The 27,351-nt window shown below is 44.9% G+C and overlaps 1 long non-coding RNA gene across 1 annotated transcript; it reads right to left on the bottom strand.

Moving 5' to 3' along the window:
- Window positions 1-16,382: 16,382 nt before the first annotated feature.
- Window positions 16,383-22,746, bottom strand: LOC144891318 (uncharacterized). The gene is made up of 2 exons (XR_013622842.1): window positions 21,411-22,746; window positions 16,383-17,707 (listed from the first exon to the last, which is right to left on the bottom strand). It is a non-coding gene; the product is annotated as an uncharacterized LOC144891318 (long non-coding RNA).
- Between the last annotated feature and the right edge of the window lie 4,605 nt (window positions 22,747-27,351).

The raw sequence follows: 27,351 nt of genomic DNA, 5'->3' as shown, positions 1-27,351 counted from the left end.
CCCAGTGCGGTTGGCAATGGAGACTTGGAGGGGATGTAGCTGGAAATGGAGATTTTGGGAATGGGAATGAAAGGGGATTTATCTGGTTTCACTTGGTGCAATGGAGTGTAATCTTAATGGAAGACAAGGCCTTACCCTAATACACATAATAAAGATATAACTATCAACAAAGGGGGAAATCTATGATTGGCTGACGTGATTGTTTATGACCTAATTATGGGACGCCCTTTGACCTTATTACATAACTGGAGTAAGGAGGGTCCAGAATAAAGCACTAATAATAAAAAACACAATAAAAAAAAACACAATCCTCATATCCACAACAATATATATATATATATATATATATATATATATACTGTATACAGTCATGTGAAAAAGTGAGTACACCCATGTAAAGTTTTGACTTTTTCAACATATTTCAACATACAGCTATTTGATCTTCATTTCAACAATATTGACAGATAAAGGTGATATAATATAACAAATATCATGAAACATTTACATTTTGTAGTCCATTGTATAATTTAAATACACATAAATGCAAATTTCGCATGTGGAAAAAGTAAGTGCACCCGCACATTTATCACTACTTCAAATACCTAAAATTAGAATCAGGTGCACCAGCTCAGGTGCAAATGATTAGAACATCGTTAGAGAGGATCTTGGAGGAACCTGTCTTATTTAAACCTCAGACATTTAGTTTGGTTTGCTCTTTGTTTTTGAAGTATGCGTCACCATGCCTAGATCAAAAGAGCTCTCTGAGGCCTTCAGAAAGAATGTTATAGATGCCTACGAGTCTGGGAAGGGATTTAAAAAGATCTCCAAGCAATTTGAAATCAATCATTCGACTGTCCGGAAGATCATCTACAAGTGGAGAAGATTCCAAACAACTGCCAACTTGTTCAGGCCAGGCCGCCCCAGCAAGTTCAGCCTGAGAGCAGACCGCAAGATGCTGAAAGAAGTCTCTAAGAACCCCAGAATGTCATCACGGACCTACAGGTAGCTCTTGCCACTGCTGATGTCAAAGTGCACGAGTCTACCATTAGAAAGAGGCTGCACAAATTTGATCTACATGGGAGGTGTGCCTGGAGGAAACCTTTGCTGTCCAGAAAGAACATCAGGGCAAGACTAAAGTTTGCCAATGAACACCGAGGCAAAGACCAGCACTTCTGGAACAATGTGCTCTGGACAGATGGGTCAAAGGTAGAGCTATTTGGCCACAGTACCAGAAGACATGTTTGGCAAAAACCAAAGACAGCATTTGACCACAAGAACCTGATACCAACTGTAAAGCATGGTGGTGGAAATATTATGGTTTGGGGCAGCTTTGCTGCATCAGGGCCTGGGCAGCTCACCATCATAGAATCCACTATGAATTCTTCATTGTACCAGAGGGTGCTTGAGGATAATGTGAAGCCATCTGTCGGAAAGTTGAAGCTCAACTGAAGGTGGACCTTGCAACATGACAATGACCCTAAACATACCAGTAAATCCACCAAGGAATGGCTGAAAAGAAAGAAATGGAGGGTTTTGGAATGGCCAAGTCAAAGCCCGGATCTAAATCCCATCGAGATGTTGTGGGGGGATTTGAAACGAGCTGTGCATGCAAGAAACCCCTCAAACATCGCACAGCTGATAGAATTCTGCATGGAGGAGTGGGCAAAAATTTCTGCCAGTCGATGTCAAAGACTGGTAGACAGTTATAAGAAACGCCTACATGAGGTTGTTTCTGCCAAAGGGGGCAATACCACCTATTAGAGCCAAGGGTGTACTTACTTTTTCCACGTGCAAAATTTGCATTTATGTTTATTTAAATTATACAATGGACTACAAAATGTAAATGTTTCATGATATTTGTTATATTATATTACCTTTATCTGTCAATATTGTTGAAATGAAGATCAAATACCTGCATGTTGAAATGTGTTGAAAAAGTCAAAACTTTACACGGGGTGTACTTACTTTTTCACGTGACTGTATACAATCAAGCACACAGCCATGCAATCTCCATAGACAAACATTGGCAGTAGAATGGGCCGTACTGAAGAGCTCAGTGACTTTCAACGTGGCACTGTCACAGGATGCCACCTTTCCAACAAGTCAGTTCGTCAAAGGGGCTCGGCCCCTTAATTTCAGTGAAGGGAAATCTTAACGCTACAGCATACAATGACATTCTAGATGATTGTGTGCTTCCAACCTTGTGGTAACAGTTTGGGGAAGGCCCTTTTCTGTTTCAGCATGATAATGCCCCCATGCACAAAGCAAAGTACATACAGAAATGGTTTGTCAAGATCGGTGTGGAAGAACTTGACTGACCTGTACAGAGCCTTGACCTGAACCCCATTGAATACCTTTAGGATGAGTTGGAACACCGACTGCGAGCCAGGCCTAATCGCCCAACATCAGTGCCCGACCTCACTAATGCTCTTGTCGCTGAATGGAAGCAAATCTCTGCAGCAATGTTCCAACATCGAGTGGAAAGCCTTCCCAGAAGAGTGGAGGTTGTTATAGCAGCAAAGGGGGGACTAACTCCAGTGCCCGACCTCACTAATGCTCTTGTGGCTGAATGGAAGCAAATCTCTGCAGCAATGTTCCAACATCGAGTGGAAAGCCTTCCCAGAAGAGTGGAGGTTGTTATAGCAGCAAAGGGGGGACTAACTCCATATTAATGCCCATGATATTGGAATGAGATGTTCGATGTTCAGGTGTCCACATACATTTGGTCATGTAGTGTATACCGGTATATTGTTGCGGATCTTCGAAGCCCGTTCCCGTTACAAAGGGGAGATTAAACCCCTTTTTCCCCCTGGGTCTTCGAAACCGCGAGACCGAGTCGCCACTTCCGGGCAAATGTGGGAAAGGGTTTCAGGACAAATTCACACATACCTTTGGTACCCATGCCGCAGCGGAAGCGGGGATCGAGCCTCGCACGAGCCACGCTTAATGGAGTACGCCTGAGCGGAATGCGTACCACATGACTCGTGCTGTTACTTCTCTATTAGAACCCGATTCGAGCGATTCTATTCGTACCATGCGAAGCCAATGATGGAAAAGACAAAACAGTCGAATCAGAAGAAAGAACAGGGTTTATTTGTGCTATTTACAAGGATTGGTAGAAGGAAAGGGACACAGGGCAGAAATTAGTCAGACTGATACTTAAACCCAGACAATGGGCCCACTTACACACACGGGGAGTTGGGGGAAGGATGTTCGCGCGCCAAACGCGCCTGCTCTGGGAACAGCTCACCCGGCGTGGCCCTCTGGCGGTCACGGCACGTATCCCGGCGAAGGCAGGCAGGAGGGAAATCGCGCGTCTGTGGCCCGGTGCAGGTCGTTCTTTACAGCACGCGATTAATACTGCGCAGAGCGTGGGGAGCAGGGCAAAGTTCGTCTACCACGAGGTAATTCAGTTCATAGGCGATACGACTTAATACGAGGCAATACTGACGCACGTTCTCAGCTTATCTCATCTCCTCTCAAACTTAACTCCAAACTCAACTGCTTCGGACCTCAACTGAGGTGGGGGGCTCTGGGCAGGGTTATATCGCCCCGCCCCAGAGTCTCACTTGAATGTTCCAAACCCCGCCTCTGCCGCAGTGGTAAACCACTCCCCTCGATTGGCGGCTCGTGCTTACCAGTCAAGCCTACTCCTCCTGCCCCGCCTTCCTTCGGCCTCGGTCGACTTGTTCAGGCTTGCCGCGTGGTATTTCAGCGCCAATACCAAACCAAAGCGCCATAAGGACACCTAATTTGCACTGGCCTACTCAACGCAAAACTAATACAGGAAAGGACTACGCTTACATTTACTAAGAAATAACTGAACTTAAGCGAGGCTACATGTTGTGGTGTAACTAACTAAGAGGGGAAATTAACCTTTATTGCAAAACCACAACAATATGTTACCAGTGGCCACTGACCCACCACCACAACTATTAATACATTCTCGAATTGCGCACTTAACCTTCTACCCTAACCCTCAATAAATCTCATACAATCATACATTGCTCGACTTTGTTTTAACTTCTTATCTAAACCTTCTGTTCACCTCCCTGACTGCACCCTATTTTTTCTTACCCCTGAGAAATCATCTTCAAAGTGGCAGCTCATAACATCTCGCGTGTGATATCGTCCAGCAAACTATCTGCCCACGATGTACCTGCCACCTGCTTAATCTGAAGAATCGAACGATTCGATGGATACCTAGGTTGACATAGTTCAGGGATAGCACTGATGCCTTTGATTCCTGAACAGAATATAAACTCTCAGATTGATGTTTCTCAAGCAAGACGCTGCATCACAAAGCGCACCGTCCTCTGGATGGGGTGTTAAGCTGGCTGTCCCATCTGCCCGTACTCCCTGGTGGACGTTAACGGTCCCACGGTATATACTGGATACCTTATAAAATTGAGGGCATTGCGCATCGTAACCCCGGCCAAATTCCTGCTCGAAAACCTGGCCGGTCAGAGAGATGGACACTGCCAAGTCAGGTAGATTTGGAGATGTTGGAGCAGCAACGATCTTCAAGGTCAAGGGAGAACGCATCAGAATCTAAAGTCAGGCCTAATGAGACTGGTTAGTAAAAGGCTGTGCCAATCGCTCATGCTCCATGAGCTAATGGGCACAAATTAATGTAACAAGGTTCAAGTCCATATTTGAGGACAACTTCAATTGAAATATGTACTTTCAACAAGACAACAAAAATAGTAGAAATATTTATCCTTCTTCCAACATCCTCCCATCCAGGAAGATCCATTAACACTCTTCTCTCGAAGAGTCGAATCGAAATTCTTACTCGAAAAATACGGAACTTCATATATCTGATCTACGACCCTACGCCAGGGAAGAATTACATTTGTGACATCATCGGTCATGTGGTCTGGTGGCCATATTGGATTGAAAATAAAAACAAAACAAAAACTTCTTCTTCTTCAGAAACGCTTAACAGATCGATGCGAAACTTCACACGTATGATCGACTTGCCATTGAGAATATAGCTTGAATTTTTTTTTTCCACATTCACCTTCATTGACAATTTAGCCTTAATGTGCACAAAAGTGGTCGTTCGATATCCCAATAATCAATTAATAAAGCTACAGATAATGGCACAATGTATGGGAGGGAATAGAGTGCAAGGATGACATGGGTACATGGGTCATAATAGTAGCGTGTTCAGTTAACGATGGCATATTTGTTCAGAATGAGCGCACGAGGTGAGACTATGCACTCCAGGGAAATATGTAACATGTAAATTGTTGGTCTGATGATTGCGGCATGTTGGACCTAAAACAACAAAGCAGTTACCTGTGGATAATTGTCATGCATTTTTGAGTCCTGGAACTAAAACGAATTTTCTAAATTCGATGTTCATTATGTATTCCAGATATATTGATGAGTACTGTGCTTGATGGAATTAATATGTGACGTTTTATTGTTCATTCTGCAGGCCATTCCATATAACCCGAAAATGTCTGACGTATGGAGCATGGGAGTCGTTCTTTTCGTCATGGTCTGTGGCCGCATGCCCTATAACATTTCAACACCCGATTTGACGTTTCGTATGCAACAGGTTTGTAATTATTAGAGGACATAGTCATCCAGTAGTGAGAATAGAATAAATTTATACTCCGTCATCGTGGTGGGCTGGAAGAAATAGGCTAGAGGTACTGAGTGAGCAGTCTCGTCTGGGTTCGAATCTTGGCCTCAACTATGATTGCTGCTTTGCGGGCAAGGGTGTTGTTGCATCAAAAAAAAAGTGCTGTTCCTCGGATGACAACAACCCGGGCGACCTCTATCTGCCAGGATTAATGGACAGACCTTTAAAGATCCCATGATATCTTTGATAAAGAGTTGGCGAGCTATCGCCGGCACTCTGAATAAATTCATGCCCCAACAACTTCCGATCAGTGGGAGGGAGTTCTTGGGAATCCGATTCGTCTTGACATTCCAACGGTGTGGAAGGCATTTTCGAAGAGAAGAGGAGAAAAATATCTCATCCTTACCTGTCTTTCTTCAGTCCCCTCAAGATGGTGCCTTATCCCCAAAGGTCTTTTTTTTGTGTATACAAGATCGAGGATCATGTAGGAGCTAACATTAATCACATAAAAACAAACTGACACATAAAACATAAGATAAAGGGAGCGGGATACAAGATGGGGAGAGGGAAGCACACAAGTACAACAGTAGAGAACAGGGACATCGGGAGATCTGTGGGAGGGAGAGGGCTTGGGGGACGGGGCATGGAAAAGGGGGGTGGGAGAGGTAAAAAAACACATGGACACTGCTAGGACTTCCAGGAAAGAAAGAAGTATTTCACAAAAGTGGCTCTGGGGGGAATTAATGGGGGTAGAAAAGGTCAAGGTTTTGGATGGGGGAAGACAAGATAGGGTGGTGAACAGCTGTTTTAAAGATCTGGAGGGAGGAGTGGGATTGAAGAGAGTGAGGGAGTTTGTTCCAGAGGCGGGAGAAAAGAGGAATGAAAGAGTGAAGGTGAGCAGAGAGTCTTGATTTTGGCATTTTCACCATTAGAGGGTTGCTGGCAGATCTTGTGCGACCTGTATAGTCTAGTAGGAAGACTAGGTCCCCCTGCACCCCCCGGAGATATACTTCTAATCAGTGTTTCTAGATTGGAAAAAATGTGTAGAAAATGACTAGCTATGGCCCCAAGCTGAAATAATGTCCCACATACCATTTTTATGCAAATTACTGCTGCCATTATCAAAAAAAGACTAGGTCCCCCTGCACCCCCCGGAGATATACTTCTAATCAGTGTTTCTAGATTGGAAAAAATGTGTAGAAAATGACTAGCTATGGCCCCAAGCTGACAAAATGTCCCACATACCATTTTTATGCAAATTACTGCTGCCATTATCAAAAAAAGACTAGGTCCCCCTGCACCCCCCGGAGATATACTTCTAATCAGTGTTTCTAGATTGGAAAAAATGTGTAGAAAATGACTAGCTATGGCCCCAAGCTGAAAAAATGTCCCACATACCATTTTTATGCAAATTACTGCTGCCATTATCAAAAAAAGACTAGGTCCCCCTGCACCCCCCGGAGATATACTGAAACTGGCAGTGACTGGTGATTGAAATGCGGTGCCTTTTTGTGTTTCAGGTCGAGGTACGTGAACTCCCCACGATCTACAGCAACCAGGAAGAGACTGATACCAGGGTGGTTCTGTACCTCCATCATGCTGCTACCATCGGATACAAGAACGCTGTAGTCAGAACACCGGACACAGACATCCTCCTGATCCTGCTCCACCATGCCCACAACATCAAGCTGACGGTGTACCTGGATACAGGGTCAGGGAAGCATCGCCAACTTGTCAACGTCTCTGAGCTGGCAGAATCCCTGGGAGAGGACTACTGTGCCACTCTCCTGGGGTACTATGTGTTCAGCGGAGAAGACTGCACCAGTGCCTTCAAAGGGAAGGGAAAAGTCGGGCCCTTGAAAAAGCTGGAGAAGAATCCCAGGTTTCACAGGGCATTCGGTGAATTTCACAGGGTATTTAGAAAAATAAAACTTTGTGTTAACGTCTGTGTAGACGGACCTTAATATGAGTCTATTATTTCGTAAAACTGTGATTATTTTGTAAATAAAGCACTAATTAGCATACTAGTATACCATAGACACATGTAATCATGTTATGAATAGTTCTATCATGATCTATGCCCTTCAAAACATGGGTCTAGACACCTTCATTTTTCAATTATCTGCAATATTGGCTGAGATATGTCAAAAATCGTTTTTTTGATAATGGCAGCAGTAATTTGCATAAAAATGGTATGTGGGACATTGTTTCAGCTTGGGGCCATAGCTAGTCATTTTCTACACATTTTTTCCAATCTAGAAACACTGGTTAGAAGTATATCTCCGGGGGGGTGCAGGGGGACCTAGTCTTTTTTTGATAATGGCAGCAGTAATTTGCATAAAAATGGTATGTGGGACATTTTTTCAGCTTGGGGCCATAGCTAGTCATTTTCTACACATTGTTTCCAATCTAGAAACACTGATTAGAAGTATATCTCCGGGGGGTGCAGGGGGACCTAGTCTTCCTACTAGACTAGTAGGAATATTTGGGACACAGAGCTGGGGGAGCTAGGCTGGAGAGGAGTCGGTAGAAGACAGAAAGACCACCAACCTGCCTGCTGTGAGTGAGTGAAAGGCCCTCGGAGTTAGCTTCATCGCAGGAGATTCCAATGATTCAAATGGACTAAGATCATTTCAAATTCATAAATAAAATAATTATAATTATTAAGTATCATTATTTCATTAATTATTAGATCATAAATAATTCAAATGGATTCAAATTTAAGTCTACTCTGATCATTTCTTCACCACATCTACAGTAATATCTGTAAGATATTAAAATAAGAGTTTTAAATATGCAGCTCTTTCAGAAAATATTCACACCCCTTGACTTTTTTCACATTTTGTTGTTACAACCTGAATTTTAAATGGGTGAAATATATATTTTTTTGTCACTGATCTACACATTTATAGAAAATTCCCATGTCAAAGCAGGATTTTTTTTTTAGAATTTTTTTCTAAACTGAAAATGAAAAGGTGAAATGTCTTGAGTCAATTCGTATTCAGACCCTTTGCTATGACACTCCAAATTGAGCTCAGGTGCATCCAATTGCCTTTGATCATCCTTGAGATGTCTCGACAATTTGATTGGAGTCCACCTGTGGCAAATTCAATTGATTGGACATGATTTAGAAAGAAACACACCTTTCTATTTAATGTCCCACAGGAGACAGTGCATGTCAGAGCAGAAACTCAACCATAAAGTCCAAGGAACTGTCCGAAGAACTCCAAGATATAATTGTGAGGAGGCATAGACTTTAAGAAGGGTATAAAACAATTTCTAGTGTTGAAAGTTCCCAACAGCACAGTGAGCAACATCATTCGGAAATGGAAAGAATATGGAACTACCCAGACTCTTCCTAGAGCTGTCGGTCCAACCAAATTTACACAAGGACCTTGGTCAGGGAGGTGACCAAAAACCCAATTAACCACAGAGTTCCTTGGCTGAGATTGGAGAACCTGCAGAAAGGACAACAGTCTCTGCAGCACTTCACAAATCAAGGCTTTATGGGAGAGTGGCCAGACGGAAGCCACGCCTGAGAAAAATGCACATGAAAGAACGCCTGGAGTTTACAAAAAGGCACGTGAAAGACCGACAGAATGAGGCAAAATATTCTGTGGTTTGAAGAGATGAAAATTGAATTCTTTGACCTGAATGCAAAGCGCTATGTCTGGCGGAAATCAAGCACATATCACCCATCAAACACCCTATCGTGAACCATGATGGTGGCAGCATCATGCTATGGGGATGCTTTCAGCGGCAGGGACTGGAAGACTTGTAAGGATAGAGTGAACAATGAATGGAGCCAAATGCAGGCAAATCCTTGAGGAAATCCTGTTTCAGAGTACAAAGGACCTAAGACTGTGGCGAAGATTTACGTTCCACCTGGACAATGACCCCAAGCATACAGACAAAGCAACACTGGAATGGCTTCAGAACAAGAACGTGAAACGCCAATGGCTTGATCTCTGATCATCAATTTGGTTTCAGACCTGGTCACTCTACTCTGGACATGCTGCTTCTGCTTTCTCAACAATGGATGGAGGTCCTCAATGCCAAACAGGAAATTAGAGCTGTCTCCCTTGACATATTACGTGCCTTCGATACGGTCTGCCACCCCGCTCTGCTCACCAAACTCTCCTCCTTTGGTATCCATGGAAATCTCCACGCATGGCTGGCTGACTTCCTCTCTAGTCGTAGTCAACGTGTGGCCCTGAAATGGGTTTCTCTCATCTCCTCTTCCTGTTCAGGCTGGAGTTCCCCAAGGCAGTGTTCTGGGCCCTGTGCTTTTTCTGGTCTTCATCAATGATCTCTCTGACTCTCTTGAAAATCCTCTCTATCTCTTTGCTGATGACTCTACTCTCTGTCGCTCCATTCCTCATCCCTCAGATCGGCAGTCTGCAGGCTCCTCACTCTCTGCAGACCTGGACAAAATCACAGACTGGGCAAACAAGTGGAACATGTCTTTCAATCCTGACAAATCTCACACTCTTACTATGTTTCTCCGAAAAGACCGACTGGACAACCCTCCCATCCACTTTCTGAATAATCCTCTCCAAGAAGTTCTGTCACTCAAGCTTTTGGGTCTCACTATCTGCCATGATCTTTCCTGGGAAAACCACATTTCAAATGTGGCCTCCAAAGCCAGTAGCCGACTGGGCATCCTCCGTCATGCGAAGTCCTTCCTTGGCATACCTGAGCTCCTCACCACATACAAGGCTTTCATCCGCAGCTCAATGGAATACTGCTCTCCCCTCTGGGCTGGTGCTCCTGCCTCACACCGAACTCGTCTTCACGCTGTTGAAACCAAAGCGTTCAGAATCATTGGAATCTCCCACGATGAAGCTAACTCCAAGGGCCTTTCACTCACTCACCACAGGCAGGTTGGTGGTCTTTCTGTCTTCTACCGACTCCTCTCTGGCCTTGCCCCCCCAGCTTTCTCTGGGCTCTGTCCCCCAAATATTCCTACAGGTCACACAAGATCTGCCTGCAACCCTCTTATGGTTAAACTGCCAAAATCAAGACTCTCTGCTGACCTTCACTCCTCTTTTCTCCCGCCCCTGGAACAAACTCCCTCACTCTCTTCAATCCCACTCCACCCTCCAGGTCTTTAACACAGCTGTTCACCACCATCTCGTATCTTCCCCCATTCAAAACGTTGATCTTTTCTACCCCCGCTATTTTCACCCCAAATCCACTTTTTTGAAATGCCAACTTCTGTCCTGGAAGTCCTTGTGTTTTATACTTCTCCCCGCCCCCCCCCCTTCCCCCAAGCCCTCTCCCTCCCACACATCTCCCTGCTCTCAAATGTTGTTTGTGTGCTTCCCCTTCTCTCCCCATCTTGTCTTCCACTCCCTCTTTTTATATATGTTGTTTGCCTGGTTGATTTGTTTGTGAAATAAATGTTAGCTCTTTCACGAGCCTCGATTCAATATCCAAAAAAAAGAAAAAAAAAGTCCTTGAGTTGCACAGCCAAAGCCCAGAATTGAAGATTGCTCTTCACCGACACTCCCCATCCAACTTCAGAGGTTGAGCAAATCTGCAAGTTAGAACAGGAGAAACTCCCCAAACCCAGATATGCAAAGCTGAGACAGACATAACCAAGAAGACTCGAAGCTGTAATCGCTGTTAAAGGCGCTTCTACGAAATATTGACTCAGGGGGCTGAATATATATGTAAATTAGATATTTCTGCATTTCATTTTCAATAAACTTGTAAAAATTCGAAAACATGTTTTCACTTCGTCATTATAGGTTATTTTGTTTATATCGGTCACAAAAAAAAAATCTCAATTCAATCCATTTTAAATTGATGCTGTGACAACAAAATGTGAAAAAGTCAAAGGGTGTGAATACTTTCTAAAGGCACAGTGTGGATTCCTAGCTTAATGCCCCTCACCTTCTGTACTATATTTAGTGACTGAAAAAGGCATAGCCAAACGCAGATGCATTCAATATATTCCGAATAAATGTTGTTTGTCACCCTCTGCAGAATCACCAACTGAATTTCCCCAGAACGTTTGCAATCCCAATAGGGAGCAAAGACTTGATCCTTAAGTTGCTGCACCCGTGTGCCATGCAGCGTCCCACCATTGCTGAAGTATTGTGTCATTCCTGGATCAGCAATGACTTGACATCTCAAAACGCCGATGAAAGACCAAGCACTTCTGCAAGCACCCCCAACACCGAAGGTCAGGATGAGGCAGAGACCGTGGAAGATGCAGATCAGTCGCAACAGCAGAATCCCACCCCATAAACAGGATTTCAAAATCACACCCAGCATATCAAACACCAAGAAAAACTTCGAGTGAAACCAAAAATGTACAGATGTGTGTTATAATGTGTTCAAATAAATTGTACATTTGGAGGTGACAAAAAAGTTCACGTGTGTTGTCGAGTTACTTACTTCAAAGCTCAGGTGTGTTGTCTTCAAGTTGCCCACTTCAAAGTTTGATACAGGGCAGACTCTTGATTGTAATGCCAAAAACTTTAGTTCATACCAAACCATATTACATATTCTTGAGAGTGATCTGAGAGCCACCTATTTACTAGGTACATAATCATGCCAGTCCATAAAAGCTCACCCTGCCGAAACCAATTTCCCTTTGCTCTCCCTCCTCCCATACCTCCTTCGTTTCCTCCCCCTCGCCCATCATGCTTCCTTTTCTGTTTTCATTTTCTCAATTTAGCTCTCCCTCACCCCACTCCAGTCCAGTGTTACCCCTAAGTCTACTGTCAGAGCTTCTTGAAAAGCTTGTCAAGTTTCATTGTAGTTAGGAACCTATTGGTGTGAATGTCATTAGCTGATGGTGCAAGGCATTTTCCTCTGAGGGGGTTCTTCATGGTGGAAGCACCCGGGTCTTCATCTAAGAATGTATAAGTAATGGTGAGTCCATTTAGCGAGTCAGGCAAAGCAATGAATTCTTATTGCTCCACATCACAAATAGCTCATTCTGTTTGGAATGAAAGATGAATATTTCGATGGTTCTTGTCCAAACCACATCACACTGGTCACAGGAAGTAAAACAATAGCCCATGATAGTGTATATATATATATATAGTAATATGTATAGATAGTAATCTCTAGTTACTGTGGTGTATTATGGAAGTTCAATCAGTCGAGGAAAAAAAAAAAACATGGTTGGGATGAGATGCCCTCATGAAGTTGGCTGACTTCGTCATTCAGGGTTAACTAACTAGACCACCACAGTTGTTGGTTTGGGTGCTGTAGTTATACATTATGAAAACCTACAAAAACTCTTAGCTCTTATACGAGCCTCGACTTAGAATACAACAAAGGTCCTAAAACCCAGCAGAAGAGCTTCATACATAATGGAATAAAGGACAGACAAATATGATGCAGGGATACCACCTGTAGGAGAGAGGAGTACTCCATGAGCTATAGACAAAGACCTTCAGACTGAGTAGCTCTGATTTTCCATGGAAAGACTTGGATCGACAGAGCATGCTCAGTCTGCAGCTGGCCTTGGACGTCAGCTTTGCTACATGGATGGCCCAAGAGAGGTCATGGCAGACGGTAAGGACTAGACATTCAACAGACTGAACCTCTTACAGTGGTTGATCATGGAAATAGTTAGGTGGGTTAGTTTAACTATCCTTCAGGAACGACGAGGTGAGGGAGATTTTCTGGGATTGAAGGACTTTCATTTATCTGACCAATGTCTAATGAATTCCACATCAGCAGATAGCAGCACAGCTGTTGTCAGCCTATCAGTGGGTTGGGACACTGCAATTTGACATGGAAGCCTTCCCTACCAGATATCCTGCATGAAGGGCACACTTCCCTCATGACTGCCTGACATTTTATAGCATCACAAGCAGTGTATTCTCAGTGGTCCAATTGCTCTTTGCATCTCCAAGCATATATTGCAGTGTCCCCCTCTGTTCCAGAAGATCTGATCGCCATTTGTGTGAACTGGCTGCGTATTTTTTTAGGATATGAACGGCCTTTTCCAATGTAGTTATTTCCCCTCTCGGATGAGCATTTTATCTGCTTTCATAGTCTTTGGACAAATGAGATGAAGCCAAGTCGAAACTAGAAAGCATCTGAAAATGCAAAGCCCATCCGTGTCCTTTTGTATTCAGACGTCTTCTTCATCTTCCGTATGCTCAAAATAACGAAAACAGTTTTTAAAACTAGAACGGCACTCAGTAGAGAGCATAGCTCTGCCAGGTGAACAGTTTACGTTTTGCATCTCAATGATCGGCCAGATCTGTATTCGGACCTGAACCAAAATCTAATGGGCTTGTTGTTGTAACTTACCGAACTCATTCACCAAGTTTTGGCAGAAGTCATGTACAACTTTTTGAAATATCATGCTATATATCGTTTTTGGCCCTTTCACGCAATGCTGAAGAATCACTTATAAATTAAAAAAATATCGGATCCATGTCTGTATTCAGATCTTCACAAAAATCGAATCGATTTGTAGTTGTCGCGCACCAAACTCTTCGACCAAGTTTCGTCCGAATCAAACAAACAAACAGACAGAGGTGAAAACATAACCTCCATCCACCTTCGGTGGCGAGACCAGAAATGCAGAAATAGACCAGAAAATCACAATGCAGAATCACATTTAATCAAAATCATCCGTCCACAACTTTTTGAGATATCCTGCTTCATATCGATTTTGGCCAGACTTCTGGGCTGAATTGAGTTGAGTGGAGTCCACTGCCTTTTCTCGCACTGCTTAATTTTCCATAGCTGGAAAACTGTAACCCAGGCTATTTGGCCTAGACCCTGGTGTTGGGCTAGCGGCTAGGGTGCCAGCTTAGGATCCTAGTGATTCTGGGTTCGAATCCCGGTCAATCGCTGAATTAACGCCAGGGGGGTTGACTCAGCCTGTCATCCTTCCGAGGTCGGCAAATTGAGTACCAGTTCACTGGTAATTCCCTGCTTGTCGTAAAAGGCTTTATTATGATAATATTGAGAAGGCAAATGAATAATTTAGTCAAAAGGTCATGGTTGCGTAAAATTGCCAATTTTCACCCGAATGACCTGAAATGTCAAGAATTTGCATATTGGGTCACATAATTGGCTCACCAATCAAAAGCTAGTAGATGATTATTTTTTTTAGATCTAATGCTCAAAGGTCAAGGCTGCATAAAATCATCAATTTTCACTTTGTATTATTATCTCCACCACCAAAGGTGGATGGAGGTTGTTTTCACCCCTGTCTGTCTGTTTGTTTGTGAACAAGATATCTCAAAAGGTTGTGGACGAATTTGGACGAAATTTGGCAGAGATGTGGCGTATGTGACAAGGACGAAATGATTAGATTTTGGTGAAGATCCAGATTCGGATCTGGATACTAGAATTTTAAAAGTGATTCTTTACCATTGGGAGATAGGGCTAAAACCAACATATAGCAGGATATCTCAAAAGGTTTGTGGATGGATTTGGACAAAACTTGGTGGAGAGGTTGAGTTAAGGGAAAATGTATCTGCCAAGTTTCTTGAATCTGACATTCACACGCCGTGTCATGGACACCTGAAGAAAAATAAATTTCTGGAGAAAATTATCTGCGGACAAATTGCAAATTAGTTCTTACAGCGAAGGCGCCTGCTCTGAGCACATTTTGCAACACGGAAAGCTGCCAGCAAGTCTCAAGTTCAAAAGTTAATGAAAACATTTAGCCAGCAATGCATAGTCCTGATTATGAATCCACCCAACAGAGGAGGCAAGTCTGACCGACCAACATCAGGGAGGCCACCAGAGAATATTGCTGCCATTGCTGACAGTCGCAAGAAATATTTTCAACACCGCTGTCAAGAGTTCAACATCAGCAAAGAAAGCTCTCGAGGAGAAATCAGTGCGTACGAATCATCAAGAACTTTGCTCGACATGTGGCCCTCTGCATTGAGTGCAATGGTGCCCATTTAGAGCATATTAAACATCGACGTAACCAGTAATTTAATTGTAAAATTGTCAAATTTCTTTGTGGACAAGTGGAATTTGCAGTGCTACCTTAAATATCAGTGAGTTGTATGACCTGAAAATCTTGTTTTCTGGATAATATTAATTGGATAATATTAAAGTTATCCCAGGGCCCACTTTTTTGGAGTCATCCTGTAAATACTTATATATTCCCTGATCTAAGACCATTTTTATCAGTCTGTGGATCAAACTTATCTTAATACCTTATTCATTGATCGAAGGCTCAAAGAGGAGCTTGTACGTACATAAAAGCACATTCAGGACGCAGACATTAATATACATCAGTGCACTTTCAAGTGAATTACAAAGACATTCATAGACAATGGACAGACAAATATGGCATGTAGGATTTGAACCTGGACTCCCCACATCACAAGTCAAAAGGTGACACAGGAGCACAAACACGCAAATGCCATTTCTCTCCAAACTTTCAAAGTAGTGTCCTCCTCAAACGGCTGATTCCACACCAGATTCCTGCCATTTAACTGACTCCCCCATTAGCTCCTGAAGTCTATGCAATGTGGCCATTTTGAATCGGAACCCGTGATGGGAGGCTTGCCATGGCTTTCCTGCCGAGCGATTGAAGGAAAACACTCGATCTATCTGGTCAGGTTGACAAACCCAATGCACCAAAAACAATAGACGTCGTACACTGCATTAGCAACGTCACCAGATTAAAACAACCGATCTGCAGCCTCCTGTTTTCTGCCAAAATAAATAGCGCACATGATCAAACAATAAAATCAGTACCTTTTAAAAATAATAATAACCCCCTCCCACCCCCCCAAAAAAAAACTATTGTAAAGAAACAAAACAGAACGTGCATTGGAACACTGAAAAATCAAAATGAATTTATTTCAACAGAAAAAATGGTTTCCCTAATCCACAGCAACTACCCATGCCTGCGTGTGGTTATTACTTCTCTATCACATTATAAACAGCACATTTTCCATTCCCAAGATTCCCCCAGAACTACTCCCCTCAAAAGCTATATTCAAGTCAAATTTACAATCTTCAAAGGAAGCCAAAGAGGAATTCAAAACGACACAAGATAACGCACTAACTTGGCACCCACACCATCGTCAGATTGTGGATGTGCCATCTGCTTTAAAAGCAGTGGATATTTATTGAAAGCATTTACTCTCGGTGCCTAACAAGGAGCATAAAGCTATTTTACCAATTATCATGGTCAGAGGACAACAACAACAATGACAAGAATGAGGATGAATTTGTTTTCAAACAACAGCTTTTGAGCAACTCCAAATTAAACTTCATGCCCAAATCAAATGAAACAGATTGGCTGTGACAGATTTGGCTTCAAGTACAAGTTTGTGTTTAAATGCGGAATCCATGTTGCACCAGCACTTAACTGGCCCTGGCTCAACTGGCCTTAACTGGTACGCCCTTTCGATCAGCCGTGAAGCAAAATGATCCACAAATATGGCTCCCTCTTAGAAAACGGCAACTAAAACTGCTTTATTCTGCAACATTCATGGCAGCAGGCACAGCAGACCAAAATACAGATCCATTCTGCAAGTGCACATCAATCTAAGAAAATAAAATGGTCAGCAAAGAATCTCGACGGGCATTACAGTCGAAGGCTCCCATCCCAGCACACCCCACCATTTTATACAGGTGATGCAAATGCACGTCTCAAGAAACAGTTTGCACTCACCATGCGGGCCTCTAACATATTTCTAACATGCTTTCTGACCCCTAATGGGCTTCAGAGCATTGCAAGCGAATACAAAGGCAACGGAGAAAATATGAAGCGTTCACTGCCAAATGTCGAGGATAACGGCCACTCTGGAAACAAAATCAGAACAGCAAGTGCAGAATCAATTCACTGCCAAATGAGGTACTCTTCCCCATGACCACCAAAAGAAGAAAGAGAAAGAAAGATTGGGAAGAGATAAAAAGTTGGTTAGCAAGAGGACAAGGACTAGAAGCTGCTACGTGTTAGAACGGCGGGCTGGCTCAGAGGCAGTAGGAGGTGGTGGCGGCCCTCTGCGATCGAGGTCCTCGACATATGACACGACCATCTTGCGACGCTCTTCAGGAACGCAATCAAGCACGAGATAGCGCTTATCATTCTGCAAGATCTTTTCGATGTCACGCAGGTGTTGATCTGACTCTCGCAACAGTTTGTTTGATCTAGAAGGTGGCAGGGAAGAGGACATTGTCAAAACATCACTTTGCTCATCAGATATATTTATTATATATATACTGTCATAAGTGTATGTAAAACTCACAGTTACCGACCTGGTTTCGCCCTTTTTGGGGCTCATCAGGGCAACGCAGTGAGTACTGCGTTGACAGTATCTGAACTAAGATCGAAATTCTGCTCTGTCAGAGGGTTCTCTTGAGAGCTTGACAGGCAGAGCGTATGTACATGGCAGTGACGTCATTACTTGCGCTCATTGAAAGCTGGAGAACTGCACATATATTTGGATTGGTTTGCTCCCGGCTGCATCCAGGGGATTCCATATAATGAGTGGATACCAGAGGTAATGTGCCATGTGGCAGATGGCACTTATCGCTCCCATTAAGGTACAGCATAGCTGGATGGGATACCTTAATGGCGGTTCACCACTCATGGTATGAAATCGCAAAGTGACTGGTATATAACCGAAAGGTTTTCAGAGTCATAAGTGTATGCAGTACTCACTGCGTTGCCCTGATGAGCCCCAAAAAGGGCGAAACCAGGTCGGTAACTGTGAGTTTTACATACACTTATGACAGTATCTGAACTAAGATCGAAATTCTGCTCTGTCAGAGGGTTCTCTTGAGAGCTTGACAGGCAGAGCGTATGTACATGGCAGTGACGTCATTACTTGCGCTCATTGAAAGCTGGAGAACTGCACATATATTTGGATATATATATATATATATATATATATATACATACATAATACAGTCACGTGAAAAAGTAAGTACACCCCATATAAAGTTTTGACTTTTTCAACATATTTCAACATACAGCTATTTGATCTTCATTTCAACAATATTGACAGATAAAGGTGATATAATATAACAAATATCATGAAACATTTACATTTTGTAGTCCATTGTATAATTTAAATAAACATAAATGCAAATTTCGCATGTGGAAAAAGTAAGTACACCCCTACATTTATCACTACTTCAAATACCTAAAATTAGAATAGGTACACCAGCTCAGGTGCAAATGATTAGAACATCGCTGGAGAGAATCTTGGAGGAACCTGTGTTATTTAAACCTCAGTCATTTAGTTTGGTTTGCTCTTTGTTGTTGAAGTGTGCGACATCACCATGCCTAGATCAAAAGAGCTCTCTGAGGCCTTCAGAAAGAAGGTTATAGATGCCTACGAGTCTGGGAAGGGATTTAAAAAGATCTCCAAATAATTTGAAATCAATCATTCGACTGTCCGGAAGAACATCTACAATTGTAGATGATTCCATACAACTGCCAACTTGTTCAGGCCAGGCCGCCCCAGCAAGTTCAGCCCGAGAGCAGACCGCAAGATGCTGAAAGAAGTCTCTAAGAACCCCAGAATGTCATCACGGGACCTACAGGTAGCTTTTGCCACTGTTGATGTCAAAGTGCACGAGTCTACCATTAGAAAGAGGCTGCACAAATTTGATCTACATGGGAGGTGTGCCAGGAGGAAACCTTTGCTGTCCAGAAAGAACATCAGGGCAAGACTAAAGTTTGGCAATGAACACCTAGGCAAAGACCAGCACTTCTGGAACAATGTGCTCTGGACAGATGAGTCAAAGGTAGAGCTATTTGGCCACAGTACCAAAAGACATGTTTGGCGAAAACCAAAGACAGCATTTGACCACAAGAACTTGATACCAACTGTAAAGCATGGTGGTGGAAATGTTATGGTTTGGGGCAGCTTTGCTGCATCAGGGCCTGGGCAGCTCACCATCATAGAATCCACTATGTAATCTTCATTGTACCACTGTACTAGAGGGTGCTTGAGGATAATGTGAGGCCATCTGTCAGAAAGTTGAAGCTCAACCGAAGGTGGACCTTGCAACATGACAATGACCCTAAACATACCAGTAAATCCACCAAGGAATGGCTGAAAAGAAAGAAATGGAGGGTTCTGGAATGGCCAAGTCAGAGCCCGGATCTAAATCCCATCAATATGTTGTGGGAGGATTTGAAACGAGCTGTGCATGCAATTATGCTTGCTGTGCAACAATATTTTGTGGAATAAATTATTGCAAAGTCAATTTTACATTGTTTTTTGTTCAATTATATCACCTTTATCTATTTAAAAAAAAAACCCCACCTTTTAGAGGCCATTTTTCCCTGCAAAGCGGGGGTTGGCCTTTTTCGGGGACCGTGGTTGTTGTTGTTTTTCGGTCCCCTTTTTGAAGCAATGTTTTACGGCCGGATGCCCTTCCTGCCGCCAACCCCTTTTTGTCGCCTTTTACGACAAACAGGGAATTACCAGTGAACTGGTACTCTATTAGCCGACCTCAGAAGGATGACAGGCTGAGTCAACCCCCCTGGCGTTAATTCAGCGATCGACCGGGATTCGAACCCAGGATCCTAGGATCCTAAGCCGGCACCCTAGCCGCTAGCCCAACACCAGGGTTCCTGGTCTTATCTATAGTCTATACCATTACCTTGTCCTGGTCCTGGTCCTATACCTGGTCTTATCTATAACTTATCTATAGTTACTGTTTAAATGAAGATCAAATATTGATATGTCCACATGTTAAAAAGATTTAAAAAACATTTCATGGGGTGTACTTACTTTTTCCACATGTGAAATTTGCATTTATGTTTATATAAATTATACAATGGACTACAAAATGTAAATGTTTCATGATGTTTGTTGTATTATATCACCTTTATCTATCAATATTGTTGAAATGAAGATCAAATAGCTGTATGTTGAAATATGTTGAAAAAGTCAAAACTTTACATGGGGTGTACTTACTTTTTCACGTGACTGTATATATATATTTTGATGCTATCTCGCATGGCCAGGTCATAGTGAAGATACTTCAGAGTGGCCACAAAGTCCATGTGAATAATCGTGTGTCCTCTGTTACTTAGTACTTGCAAAATCGAAGATTTTTCAAGTATATTGGTCAGTTGCATTTGTTATTCTGTCTATCTGTTTGTTACTTGCAAAATCGAAGATTTTTCAAGAATATTGGTCGGTTGCGTTTGTTATTCTGTTTGTCTGTTTGTTATTTGCAAAATTGAAGATTTTTCAAGTATATTGGTCGGTTGTGTTTGTGGTTCTGTCTGTTTGTCTGTCTGTTTTTTGTCTGTTACAACTTTTATTTAGTGTGACACGTAGGTGTAGTTCCCTCTACTTTTAACCTGACCCTGAGGGCGACAGTTTTTAAAACATAAATAAATGTGTCCCGCTGCTCCATTGCACCCTGCCTAACAGACTTACGCCCACAGTTAACCGAATTGCGGAATGGTCTTCAAACTACACACTGACGGTGGGGAGCATTATTTACAACGACTCTGCTTTTATTTACAAAACTAACCCAGGACCTGTAATTGTTCTTTCTGGGGGGGAGACAGTCTGCTCTGCATCAATGCACCATGAAAGCACCCAAAAACGCACCAAAACACCCTCAAGCACCAATCGGTGCAGTCACCACAGTTCATCAGTGTTCAATGCATGTTCAATAATAAAAATAAATCAACAACCCCTAACCCTGCAGGTGGTCTCTTGCTCTTCGGCTCCCTCTGCTGGCTATTATTATCTCTTCCAGTTGTTGTCATTTTCTTTGCTTTTCTTACTGGCGGCCTATTCGAACTGAAAAATGCACCCAATGTGTCATTTTTATTTATTTTATTTATGGCCCACAGGGCCGACTACGTGTGGTTCACCTGTGGGGCATCGCTGCCCTGTGGCCAAGGTCCGCCAGCAAGATTTCGGGCCCTCATGGCCGGTTCCAGCAGAGGGGCCATGCCCCAACCCATGGGGTCCATAAGTGGTGCTCGGCCACCGACATGTGGTCCATAATGTGGTGCATCGATGCAGACAGCTGGTTCTGGGAATTCCGGGCGCACAATGGAGGACTCACGCACGCTCCCCTCGGCGCCCAATGGCGCACAGGTCATGTGGGAGACAAAAGAGACAAATGAGCGAGGGGTAAGGTCACAAGGGTACACATCAATAAGGCAATGCAAGGCGAAATGCGTACGGAGGGCGAAGTGAGAAAGCTCGTCCCTACCGTACGTCACCCCCCCCGTCACCTACACTACCCTTGCCCTTACCCCATATGTACAAAATCTACACATTACCAATCCGTCGCTACCGTCACGTCTTCCCCTTATTTCCCTTATACCAAATTCGTCTTCACTCCCCCACTATCCAAAATTTGCCATCATCAATTCATCATCAATCCTCATAAGGAGGAAGAGATGCAACATCAAAGCACAATGTCACACCCACGTCATGATGCGTCTCGCAATCCAAAACATTTGCATCATAAATAATTAAACATGGCATGGTGTGGAGTACCTGTCACCTCAGGTGAGTGGATGCAGATGGTGCGAGGAGATCCTTCATCCTAACTATCCTCTAAATGACTTTAACACACTTTACACTACCCGGGGTCTTTCCCTGCCAATCCATTGGCCACTTACACTATGGGTTCTAAAAACCAATTCCCATTGACCAAACTGTGGTGCTTCTCAATTTGGGGTCTCACTCCCCCGATTCATCTCCCGGTGCCCTTGCACAATTTCTGGGCTGTGACGTGTAGCTCTCCCAGCAGGTCTACCCACCTCCACCACTGTAGTTGCCACCCGAGCTTACCTGCTCCTTACCTAACCTATCTAATTGGGGAAGGCCCCTCCTGGCTCTGTCACCCCCTGGTGCCCTCTGGCACTGGGCTACCCGGGTCCGTCCTCCGGATCCTCGGGCCCCATCCACAACTACCGGCTCCCAGAGCCCACCTGCGGCCTCACCTGGCCGACATCCTCACAGTGGTGGAGTGCCCAAACCAACTACACACACGAACAGGCTACACGCCCAGCCATTTCCACAACACTAATGCACCCATCCAAATATCATTCTTTCACCTCGCACCACAGATGCCAATATCCAACCACAATTTACCTGTACCCTCTACCTAACACTTACACTACCCGCCCCGGGTATTCGTGATGGGGGTCCATCCTTCCCCCATTCACACCTTCGCACCATCCACTCCACTCCATTGTTTCCACCATACTCACTCCACGACCATCCATTCCAATCCGCCATATATCCCACACTCCATGTATTCCACACAACCATTTATTCCATACACATGTTGGTGCACACCTGTGCACTCACACCTGGTGCCACCTGCACCCTCCTCCTCTTCCTGGACCATTCGGTCAGCACAATACACTATCACCATCACTCATACACTGCTCCACACACCTGTTCAGTTGCACACCTGTGCAATCACACCTGTTCAATCACACCTGTTCAATCCTCAAACACACGGCATCATCTCATCAAACTACTCCCCTCTGAAACTTGCGCTTCCCAGTCACCCCTTTAAACTATTGCGCTCCCACGTCATTATCATCCACACTAAACTACCTGCGTCCCCACTACAGGTATCAGTCACTAACTAATCTTAACGTTACCTAATGTCATCTTCTAGGGCCCTACACACAATATCCTAACCCACCCGGGCTAGTTTTCACTGCCATACACCCCATAAGCTAGTGCTCCTTTGCCCCCCACGTGGTGTGAGGGATGACAGAGTTGCCATCCCACCACATCGGGGAGGTCCCACTATCAAATTTGCTCGTCCAAATCCAACAAATCATAAATTTGCTAATCATCTGCCAATCACCGTACCAATCATCAAATTTCGCCTTTTTCTAATTTTGGGTCCAAAACACTAACCTCATCACCCGTCTACTTATTAGATCCTCTCGGTGCGCCAATTCACGTCTACAGCCCGGCTTCGTACAGCCGAGCAATGAACGCGGGTTCTTTGGTGCCGGCGGCTGGATGCGTCCGGCACTCGGGGCAGGGACCGGGGCTTACCCGTGCCGAGATCCCACGCACCACCTCGGCGCGGAGCCATCCAATTGCCCGATCTCGACCTGCCGGAACGTCTCAATAAAAAGTGGTCGCCATGACGACCCTTCCTATCGGGCTGCCCGCTCCGCCTAGTGGAGCACGGACGCGGCCGTTCCAAGCGAGGCCCAGCGTGGATCGCGTACGGCGGTCCTTTCGAACCCGCCGTGGCTCGGATCCCCGCTGGTCCTCGCGGCACGCGAAACTGCCCGACGCGCACCGAGGGCCCGATTCGGCTAAATGTCGTTCTAACCGCTAACCCGGTTACCGTCGATGCCTCACCTGCATGCTTACACGCATACGCTACCCCTTTCTTGCTCATACACCCAGCTGTTCCCATGCTCCTCGTCATTGCACCTTCTCCAACACACCCAGGTACACTCATTCCGCTCACAGACGTGGTCACACACCTGACCACCGAACACCTTGGCACACATTCGTCGCTCGCACACCTCACCAACACACCTCTTCGCGCCCCTTCCTCGGTCACCTCCTCTGTGACAATCACAGGTGTGCTCTCACTCGCACACCCAACCACGTGCCTCACGACCAACTCAAGTGTGCATTCCCACACACGCTCTACCATTCCAGGTGTGCATCCGTCCATTCCAGGTGTACATCCTCGCTCACCTGTCACAACCAACTCACGCTCCGTGTCACTCTCACTACTTTCACCTCCATTCTTGACAGCGCACTCACCCTTACTCTTGACAGCGCACTCTTTCCTCATGCACCTGTCCGTTACACACCTTTCTCGCGCATCCTCTTGCGCACACTCTCCCGTTACTTCCTCCGTAACCCTCACCACACCGCGGTTCCATGTGCCCCCTCGCACACGCGCTACGACCGACTCACTCTTGACAGCACACTCACTCCTTGGCGCGCTTTTTCCTCACACACCCCATGGTCGGACATTCTCGCACACCTCCTCTTTCTCACACCAGACCTGTCGCACACTTCACCAACGGCCTCTCACGAACACCCGGGTCCACAACAACCCCCAAGCCGACTGAAGCTCCCCTCACATCATGTACATTTCCGATTATATCGCCACTCACCTTGGCACCTCTTCGTCGCACCTCTTCTGCCACCTGCAAACTCTTTATTTGGTTAGTGAGCAGCACATCATGAGTTGAGCACCGACCTTGTACATATTCCATTACCTCCTCCTTTATTTCTCTCTTAGTTTCTGGCCGTCTCTTCTTAATTTCACTCACCCCCTCTAACACCTCCTTTAACTTTTGCTTCACCTCTTTTATTTCCCGGTGCGTCTCCTCAAGTTCGTCCTCTAAGGCTACCGTGACCGTCTCTATGTGCATCCTCACCTGCCGGTCCTTTGTCTCCATTACCTCTGTCACCTCGTCCAACCTCATTGTCAGTCCCTCACGTACCATCTGACATTGCCTCTGCGTCGCTATCAAGTCATTTTTAATTTCTTTTTGTGTCGCTTTTAACCCTCCTAGTACCGCAGTGTTCCTTTGAACCTGCTCCACTAACTCCGTCTGTCCCTCCGTCAGCTGTTCCACCTCCTCCGTCAGGTCCTCTATGCCCCCTTGTAACTTTGCCGTATTATTCCTCACCTCTTTCTCTATACGCTTTTCACCTCGCTTTACCTCCTCGCGTACCCCCGAGACCTCCTCACTTACACCTCGTCGTATCTCCTCTTTCATCTCCTCCCTCTCTTTTGTAGATGCTACCCTCATCTGTCCCAATTCATCCCTCTGAGCATCCAATTTACTTTCTAACCCGATTTTCACCTCCTCTATCTGGTTCCCCATTTGTTCGATTTCTCGGGCGGATTGCTCCCCTATCTCCCACAATTTGTCTTCCATCCTATTTTCTAACCCCATTAACCCATTTTTCACCCCCTCTAACTGATTCTCCTGGGCAGCCATTTTATTTTCCACCCCCGTTAACCCACTCTTTACCTCTTTTATCCCATTGTCTAACCCCTCAAATTTTTTTTCTAATCCCTCACCGGTACCCCTCGCTTCGTCCCTCATTACCCCCAATTGCTCACTCTGAGCCCTCGCTTCGTCCCTTATTTGCTCACTATTAGCCCTCGCTTCGTCCCTTATCCGCTCACCCTGAGCATCCATCCGGTTCACCAAGTCCTTCCTCAGGTCTTCACTTGTCTGGACCATGAGCGCCCTTATTTGTATCATAAAGAGGTCCCAATTCACCGGTGCTGCTACGGTCACGGGCGCCGCCAGATTTGGTGCCGCTGTAACCGCGTGCGCCAAGGTGCCATTTTGCGCGCCCGAAACCTCGTGCGCGAGGACGCCATTTTGTGCGTCTGATACTCCCTCAACCACATTGCCAATGTTCTCCTCTACTTCGTCCCTCTGATCCTGGGTTACTCCTAACCCCTCCTCTAGCTCACCCACCGGCATCCGATCGCCTTGACCAGCCATGGCGCGATTTCAAAATTCGGGTTTTTGTAAAACAACACAAATTTCCAGCAGCTTGTAATTTTGAGCGCGTTAAGCGCGCTTCGGGTCCGTATCTCACTCCCCGACACCAATTGTTGCGGACGCGGTTAAAGATGTTATTTACCGAGCGGTTGGTATTACCGCGACCGAACAGTTATTCCCCGACTAATACCCGATTTGCCCCAAACTTTGGCCGGATCGCGCTACCGCTATTCAATCGGGAAAACTCTAAAGCGACCAAATGCAAAGAGGAAAACGAAGGCAAAGAAAGGTTTGGAAATACTACTAAATTTATTTACTATTCACACACATAAGCAAAAAGACAGCAGTCACGTTTATTTACAAGCACATGAGACGCAGGTGACACAGTGAAAATACTAGCTTATACAGACTTATTGTTACTACCCAGGGACAAGACAAAAGACAGACTACGAGCACACTTACACGGGGATGGTGTTAGGGATGGCAGGTGGGTGGCTGGCGGGATAGGGAGGTCCAACTAGTTCTGCAGCTGATCGGCTCGTGGGCAGCCGCCGCTCCTTCGCGGCCCTGCTCCAAACTGCCGTCCAGGCCTCACGCTGCTGTGGCTGCAGTTTCGGTGGCTCCAGCTGCAGCAAATGCAGTTTCAGTGGCTCGAGCTGCAGCAAGTGCACTTTCGGTGGCTCGAGCTGCAGTGAGTGCAGTTTAGGTGGCTCGAGCTGCAGTTCAACCCTGGACCTCTTCTCGTCTCTCTATCGTCAAAGCTCATCTCCCTTGTCTCCTTTTGGAAATGCCCTGCCGTGGGTTATATAGGCCCCACCCCTCAACCTTCGCGAACCTCCTCGATGTTTCTTTCCTCCGCCCTCTCTAGCCAAACCCCTGGCTCATGGTTGGTCGAGTGGGGCTATGACGAGGTGGAGACACGCCTTTCTTCTCCAACCCTGCCTCGTGGTCAATGGCGGCAATTGTTGGAGCGGAGGTAGTTTCCAATCGACGAAAGGGGGAATGGAGGTTTTGGGAGTGGGAATGGAAGTTTTGGGAGTGGGAATGAAGTTTTGGGAGTGGGAATGAAGGGAATCTATCTCTTTCACTGGTGCAATGGAGTATTTCAATTAATGGGAGACACAGCCTTACCCTAAAACACATAATAAGATATAAGCTATCGAACAGGGGTATTCTATGATTAGCTGTGGTGTGGGTGCTCTATGGACTAATTATGGGACGCCCTTTGACCTTTACACAGCTCCGGAGGCAGGAGGCGCAGAATAATAATAACAATAATAATAATACACACAATCAAAAAAATACAGTCCTCATGTCCGCAACAATA

Source organism: Myxine glutinosa, chromosome 3 (assembly GCF_964187855.1).
Source record: "Myxine glutinosa chromosome 3, kmMyxGlut1.1, whole genome shotgun sequence".
NCBI classification, from domain to species: domain Eukaryota; kingdom Metazoa; phylum Chordata; class Myxini; order Myxiniformes; family Myxinidae; genus Myxine; species Myxine glutinosa.
The sequence above is the reverse complement of the archived record's forward strand: the minus strand, read 5'-3'. Positions and strand labels throughout refer to the sequence as shown.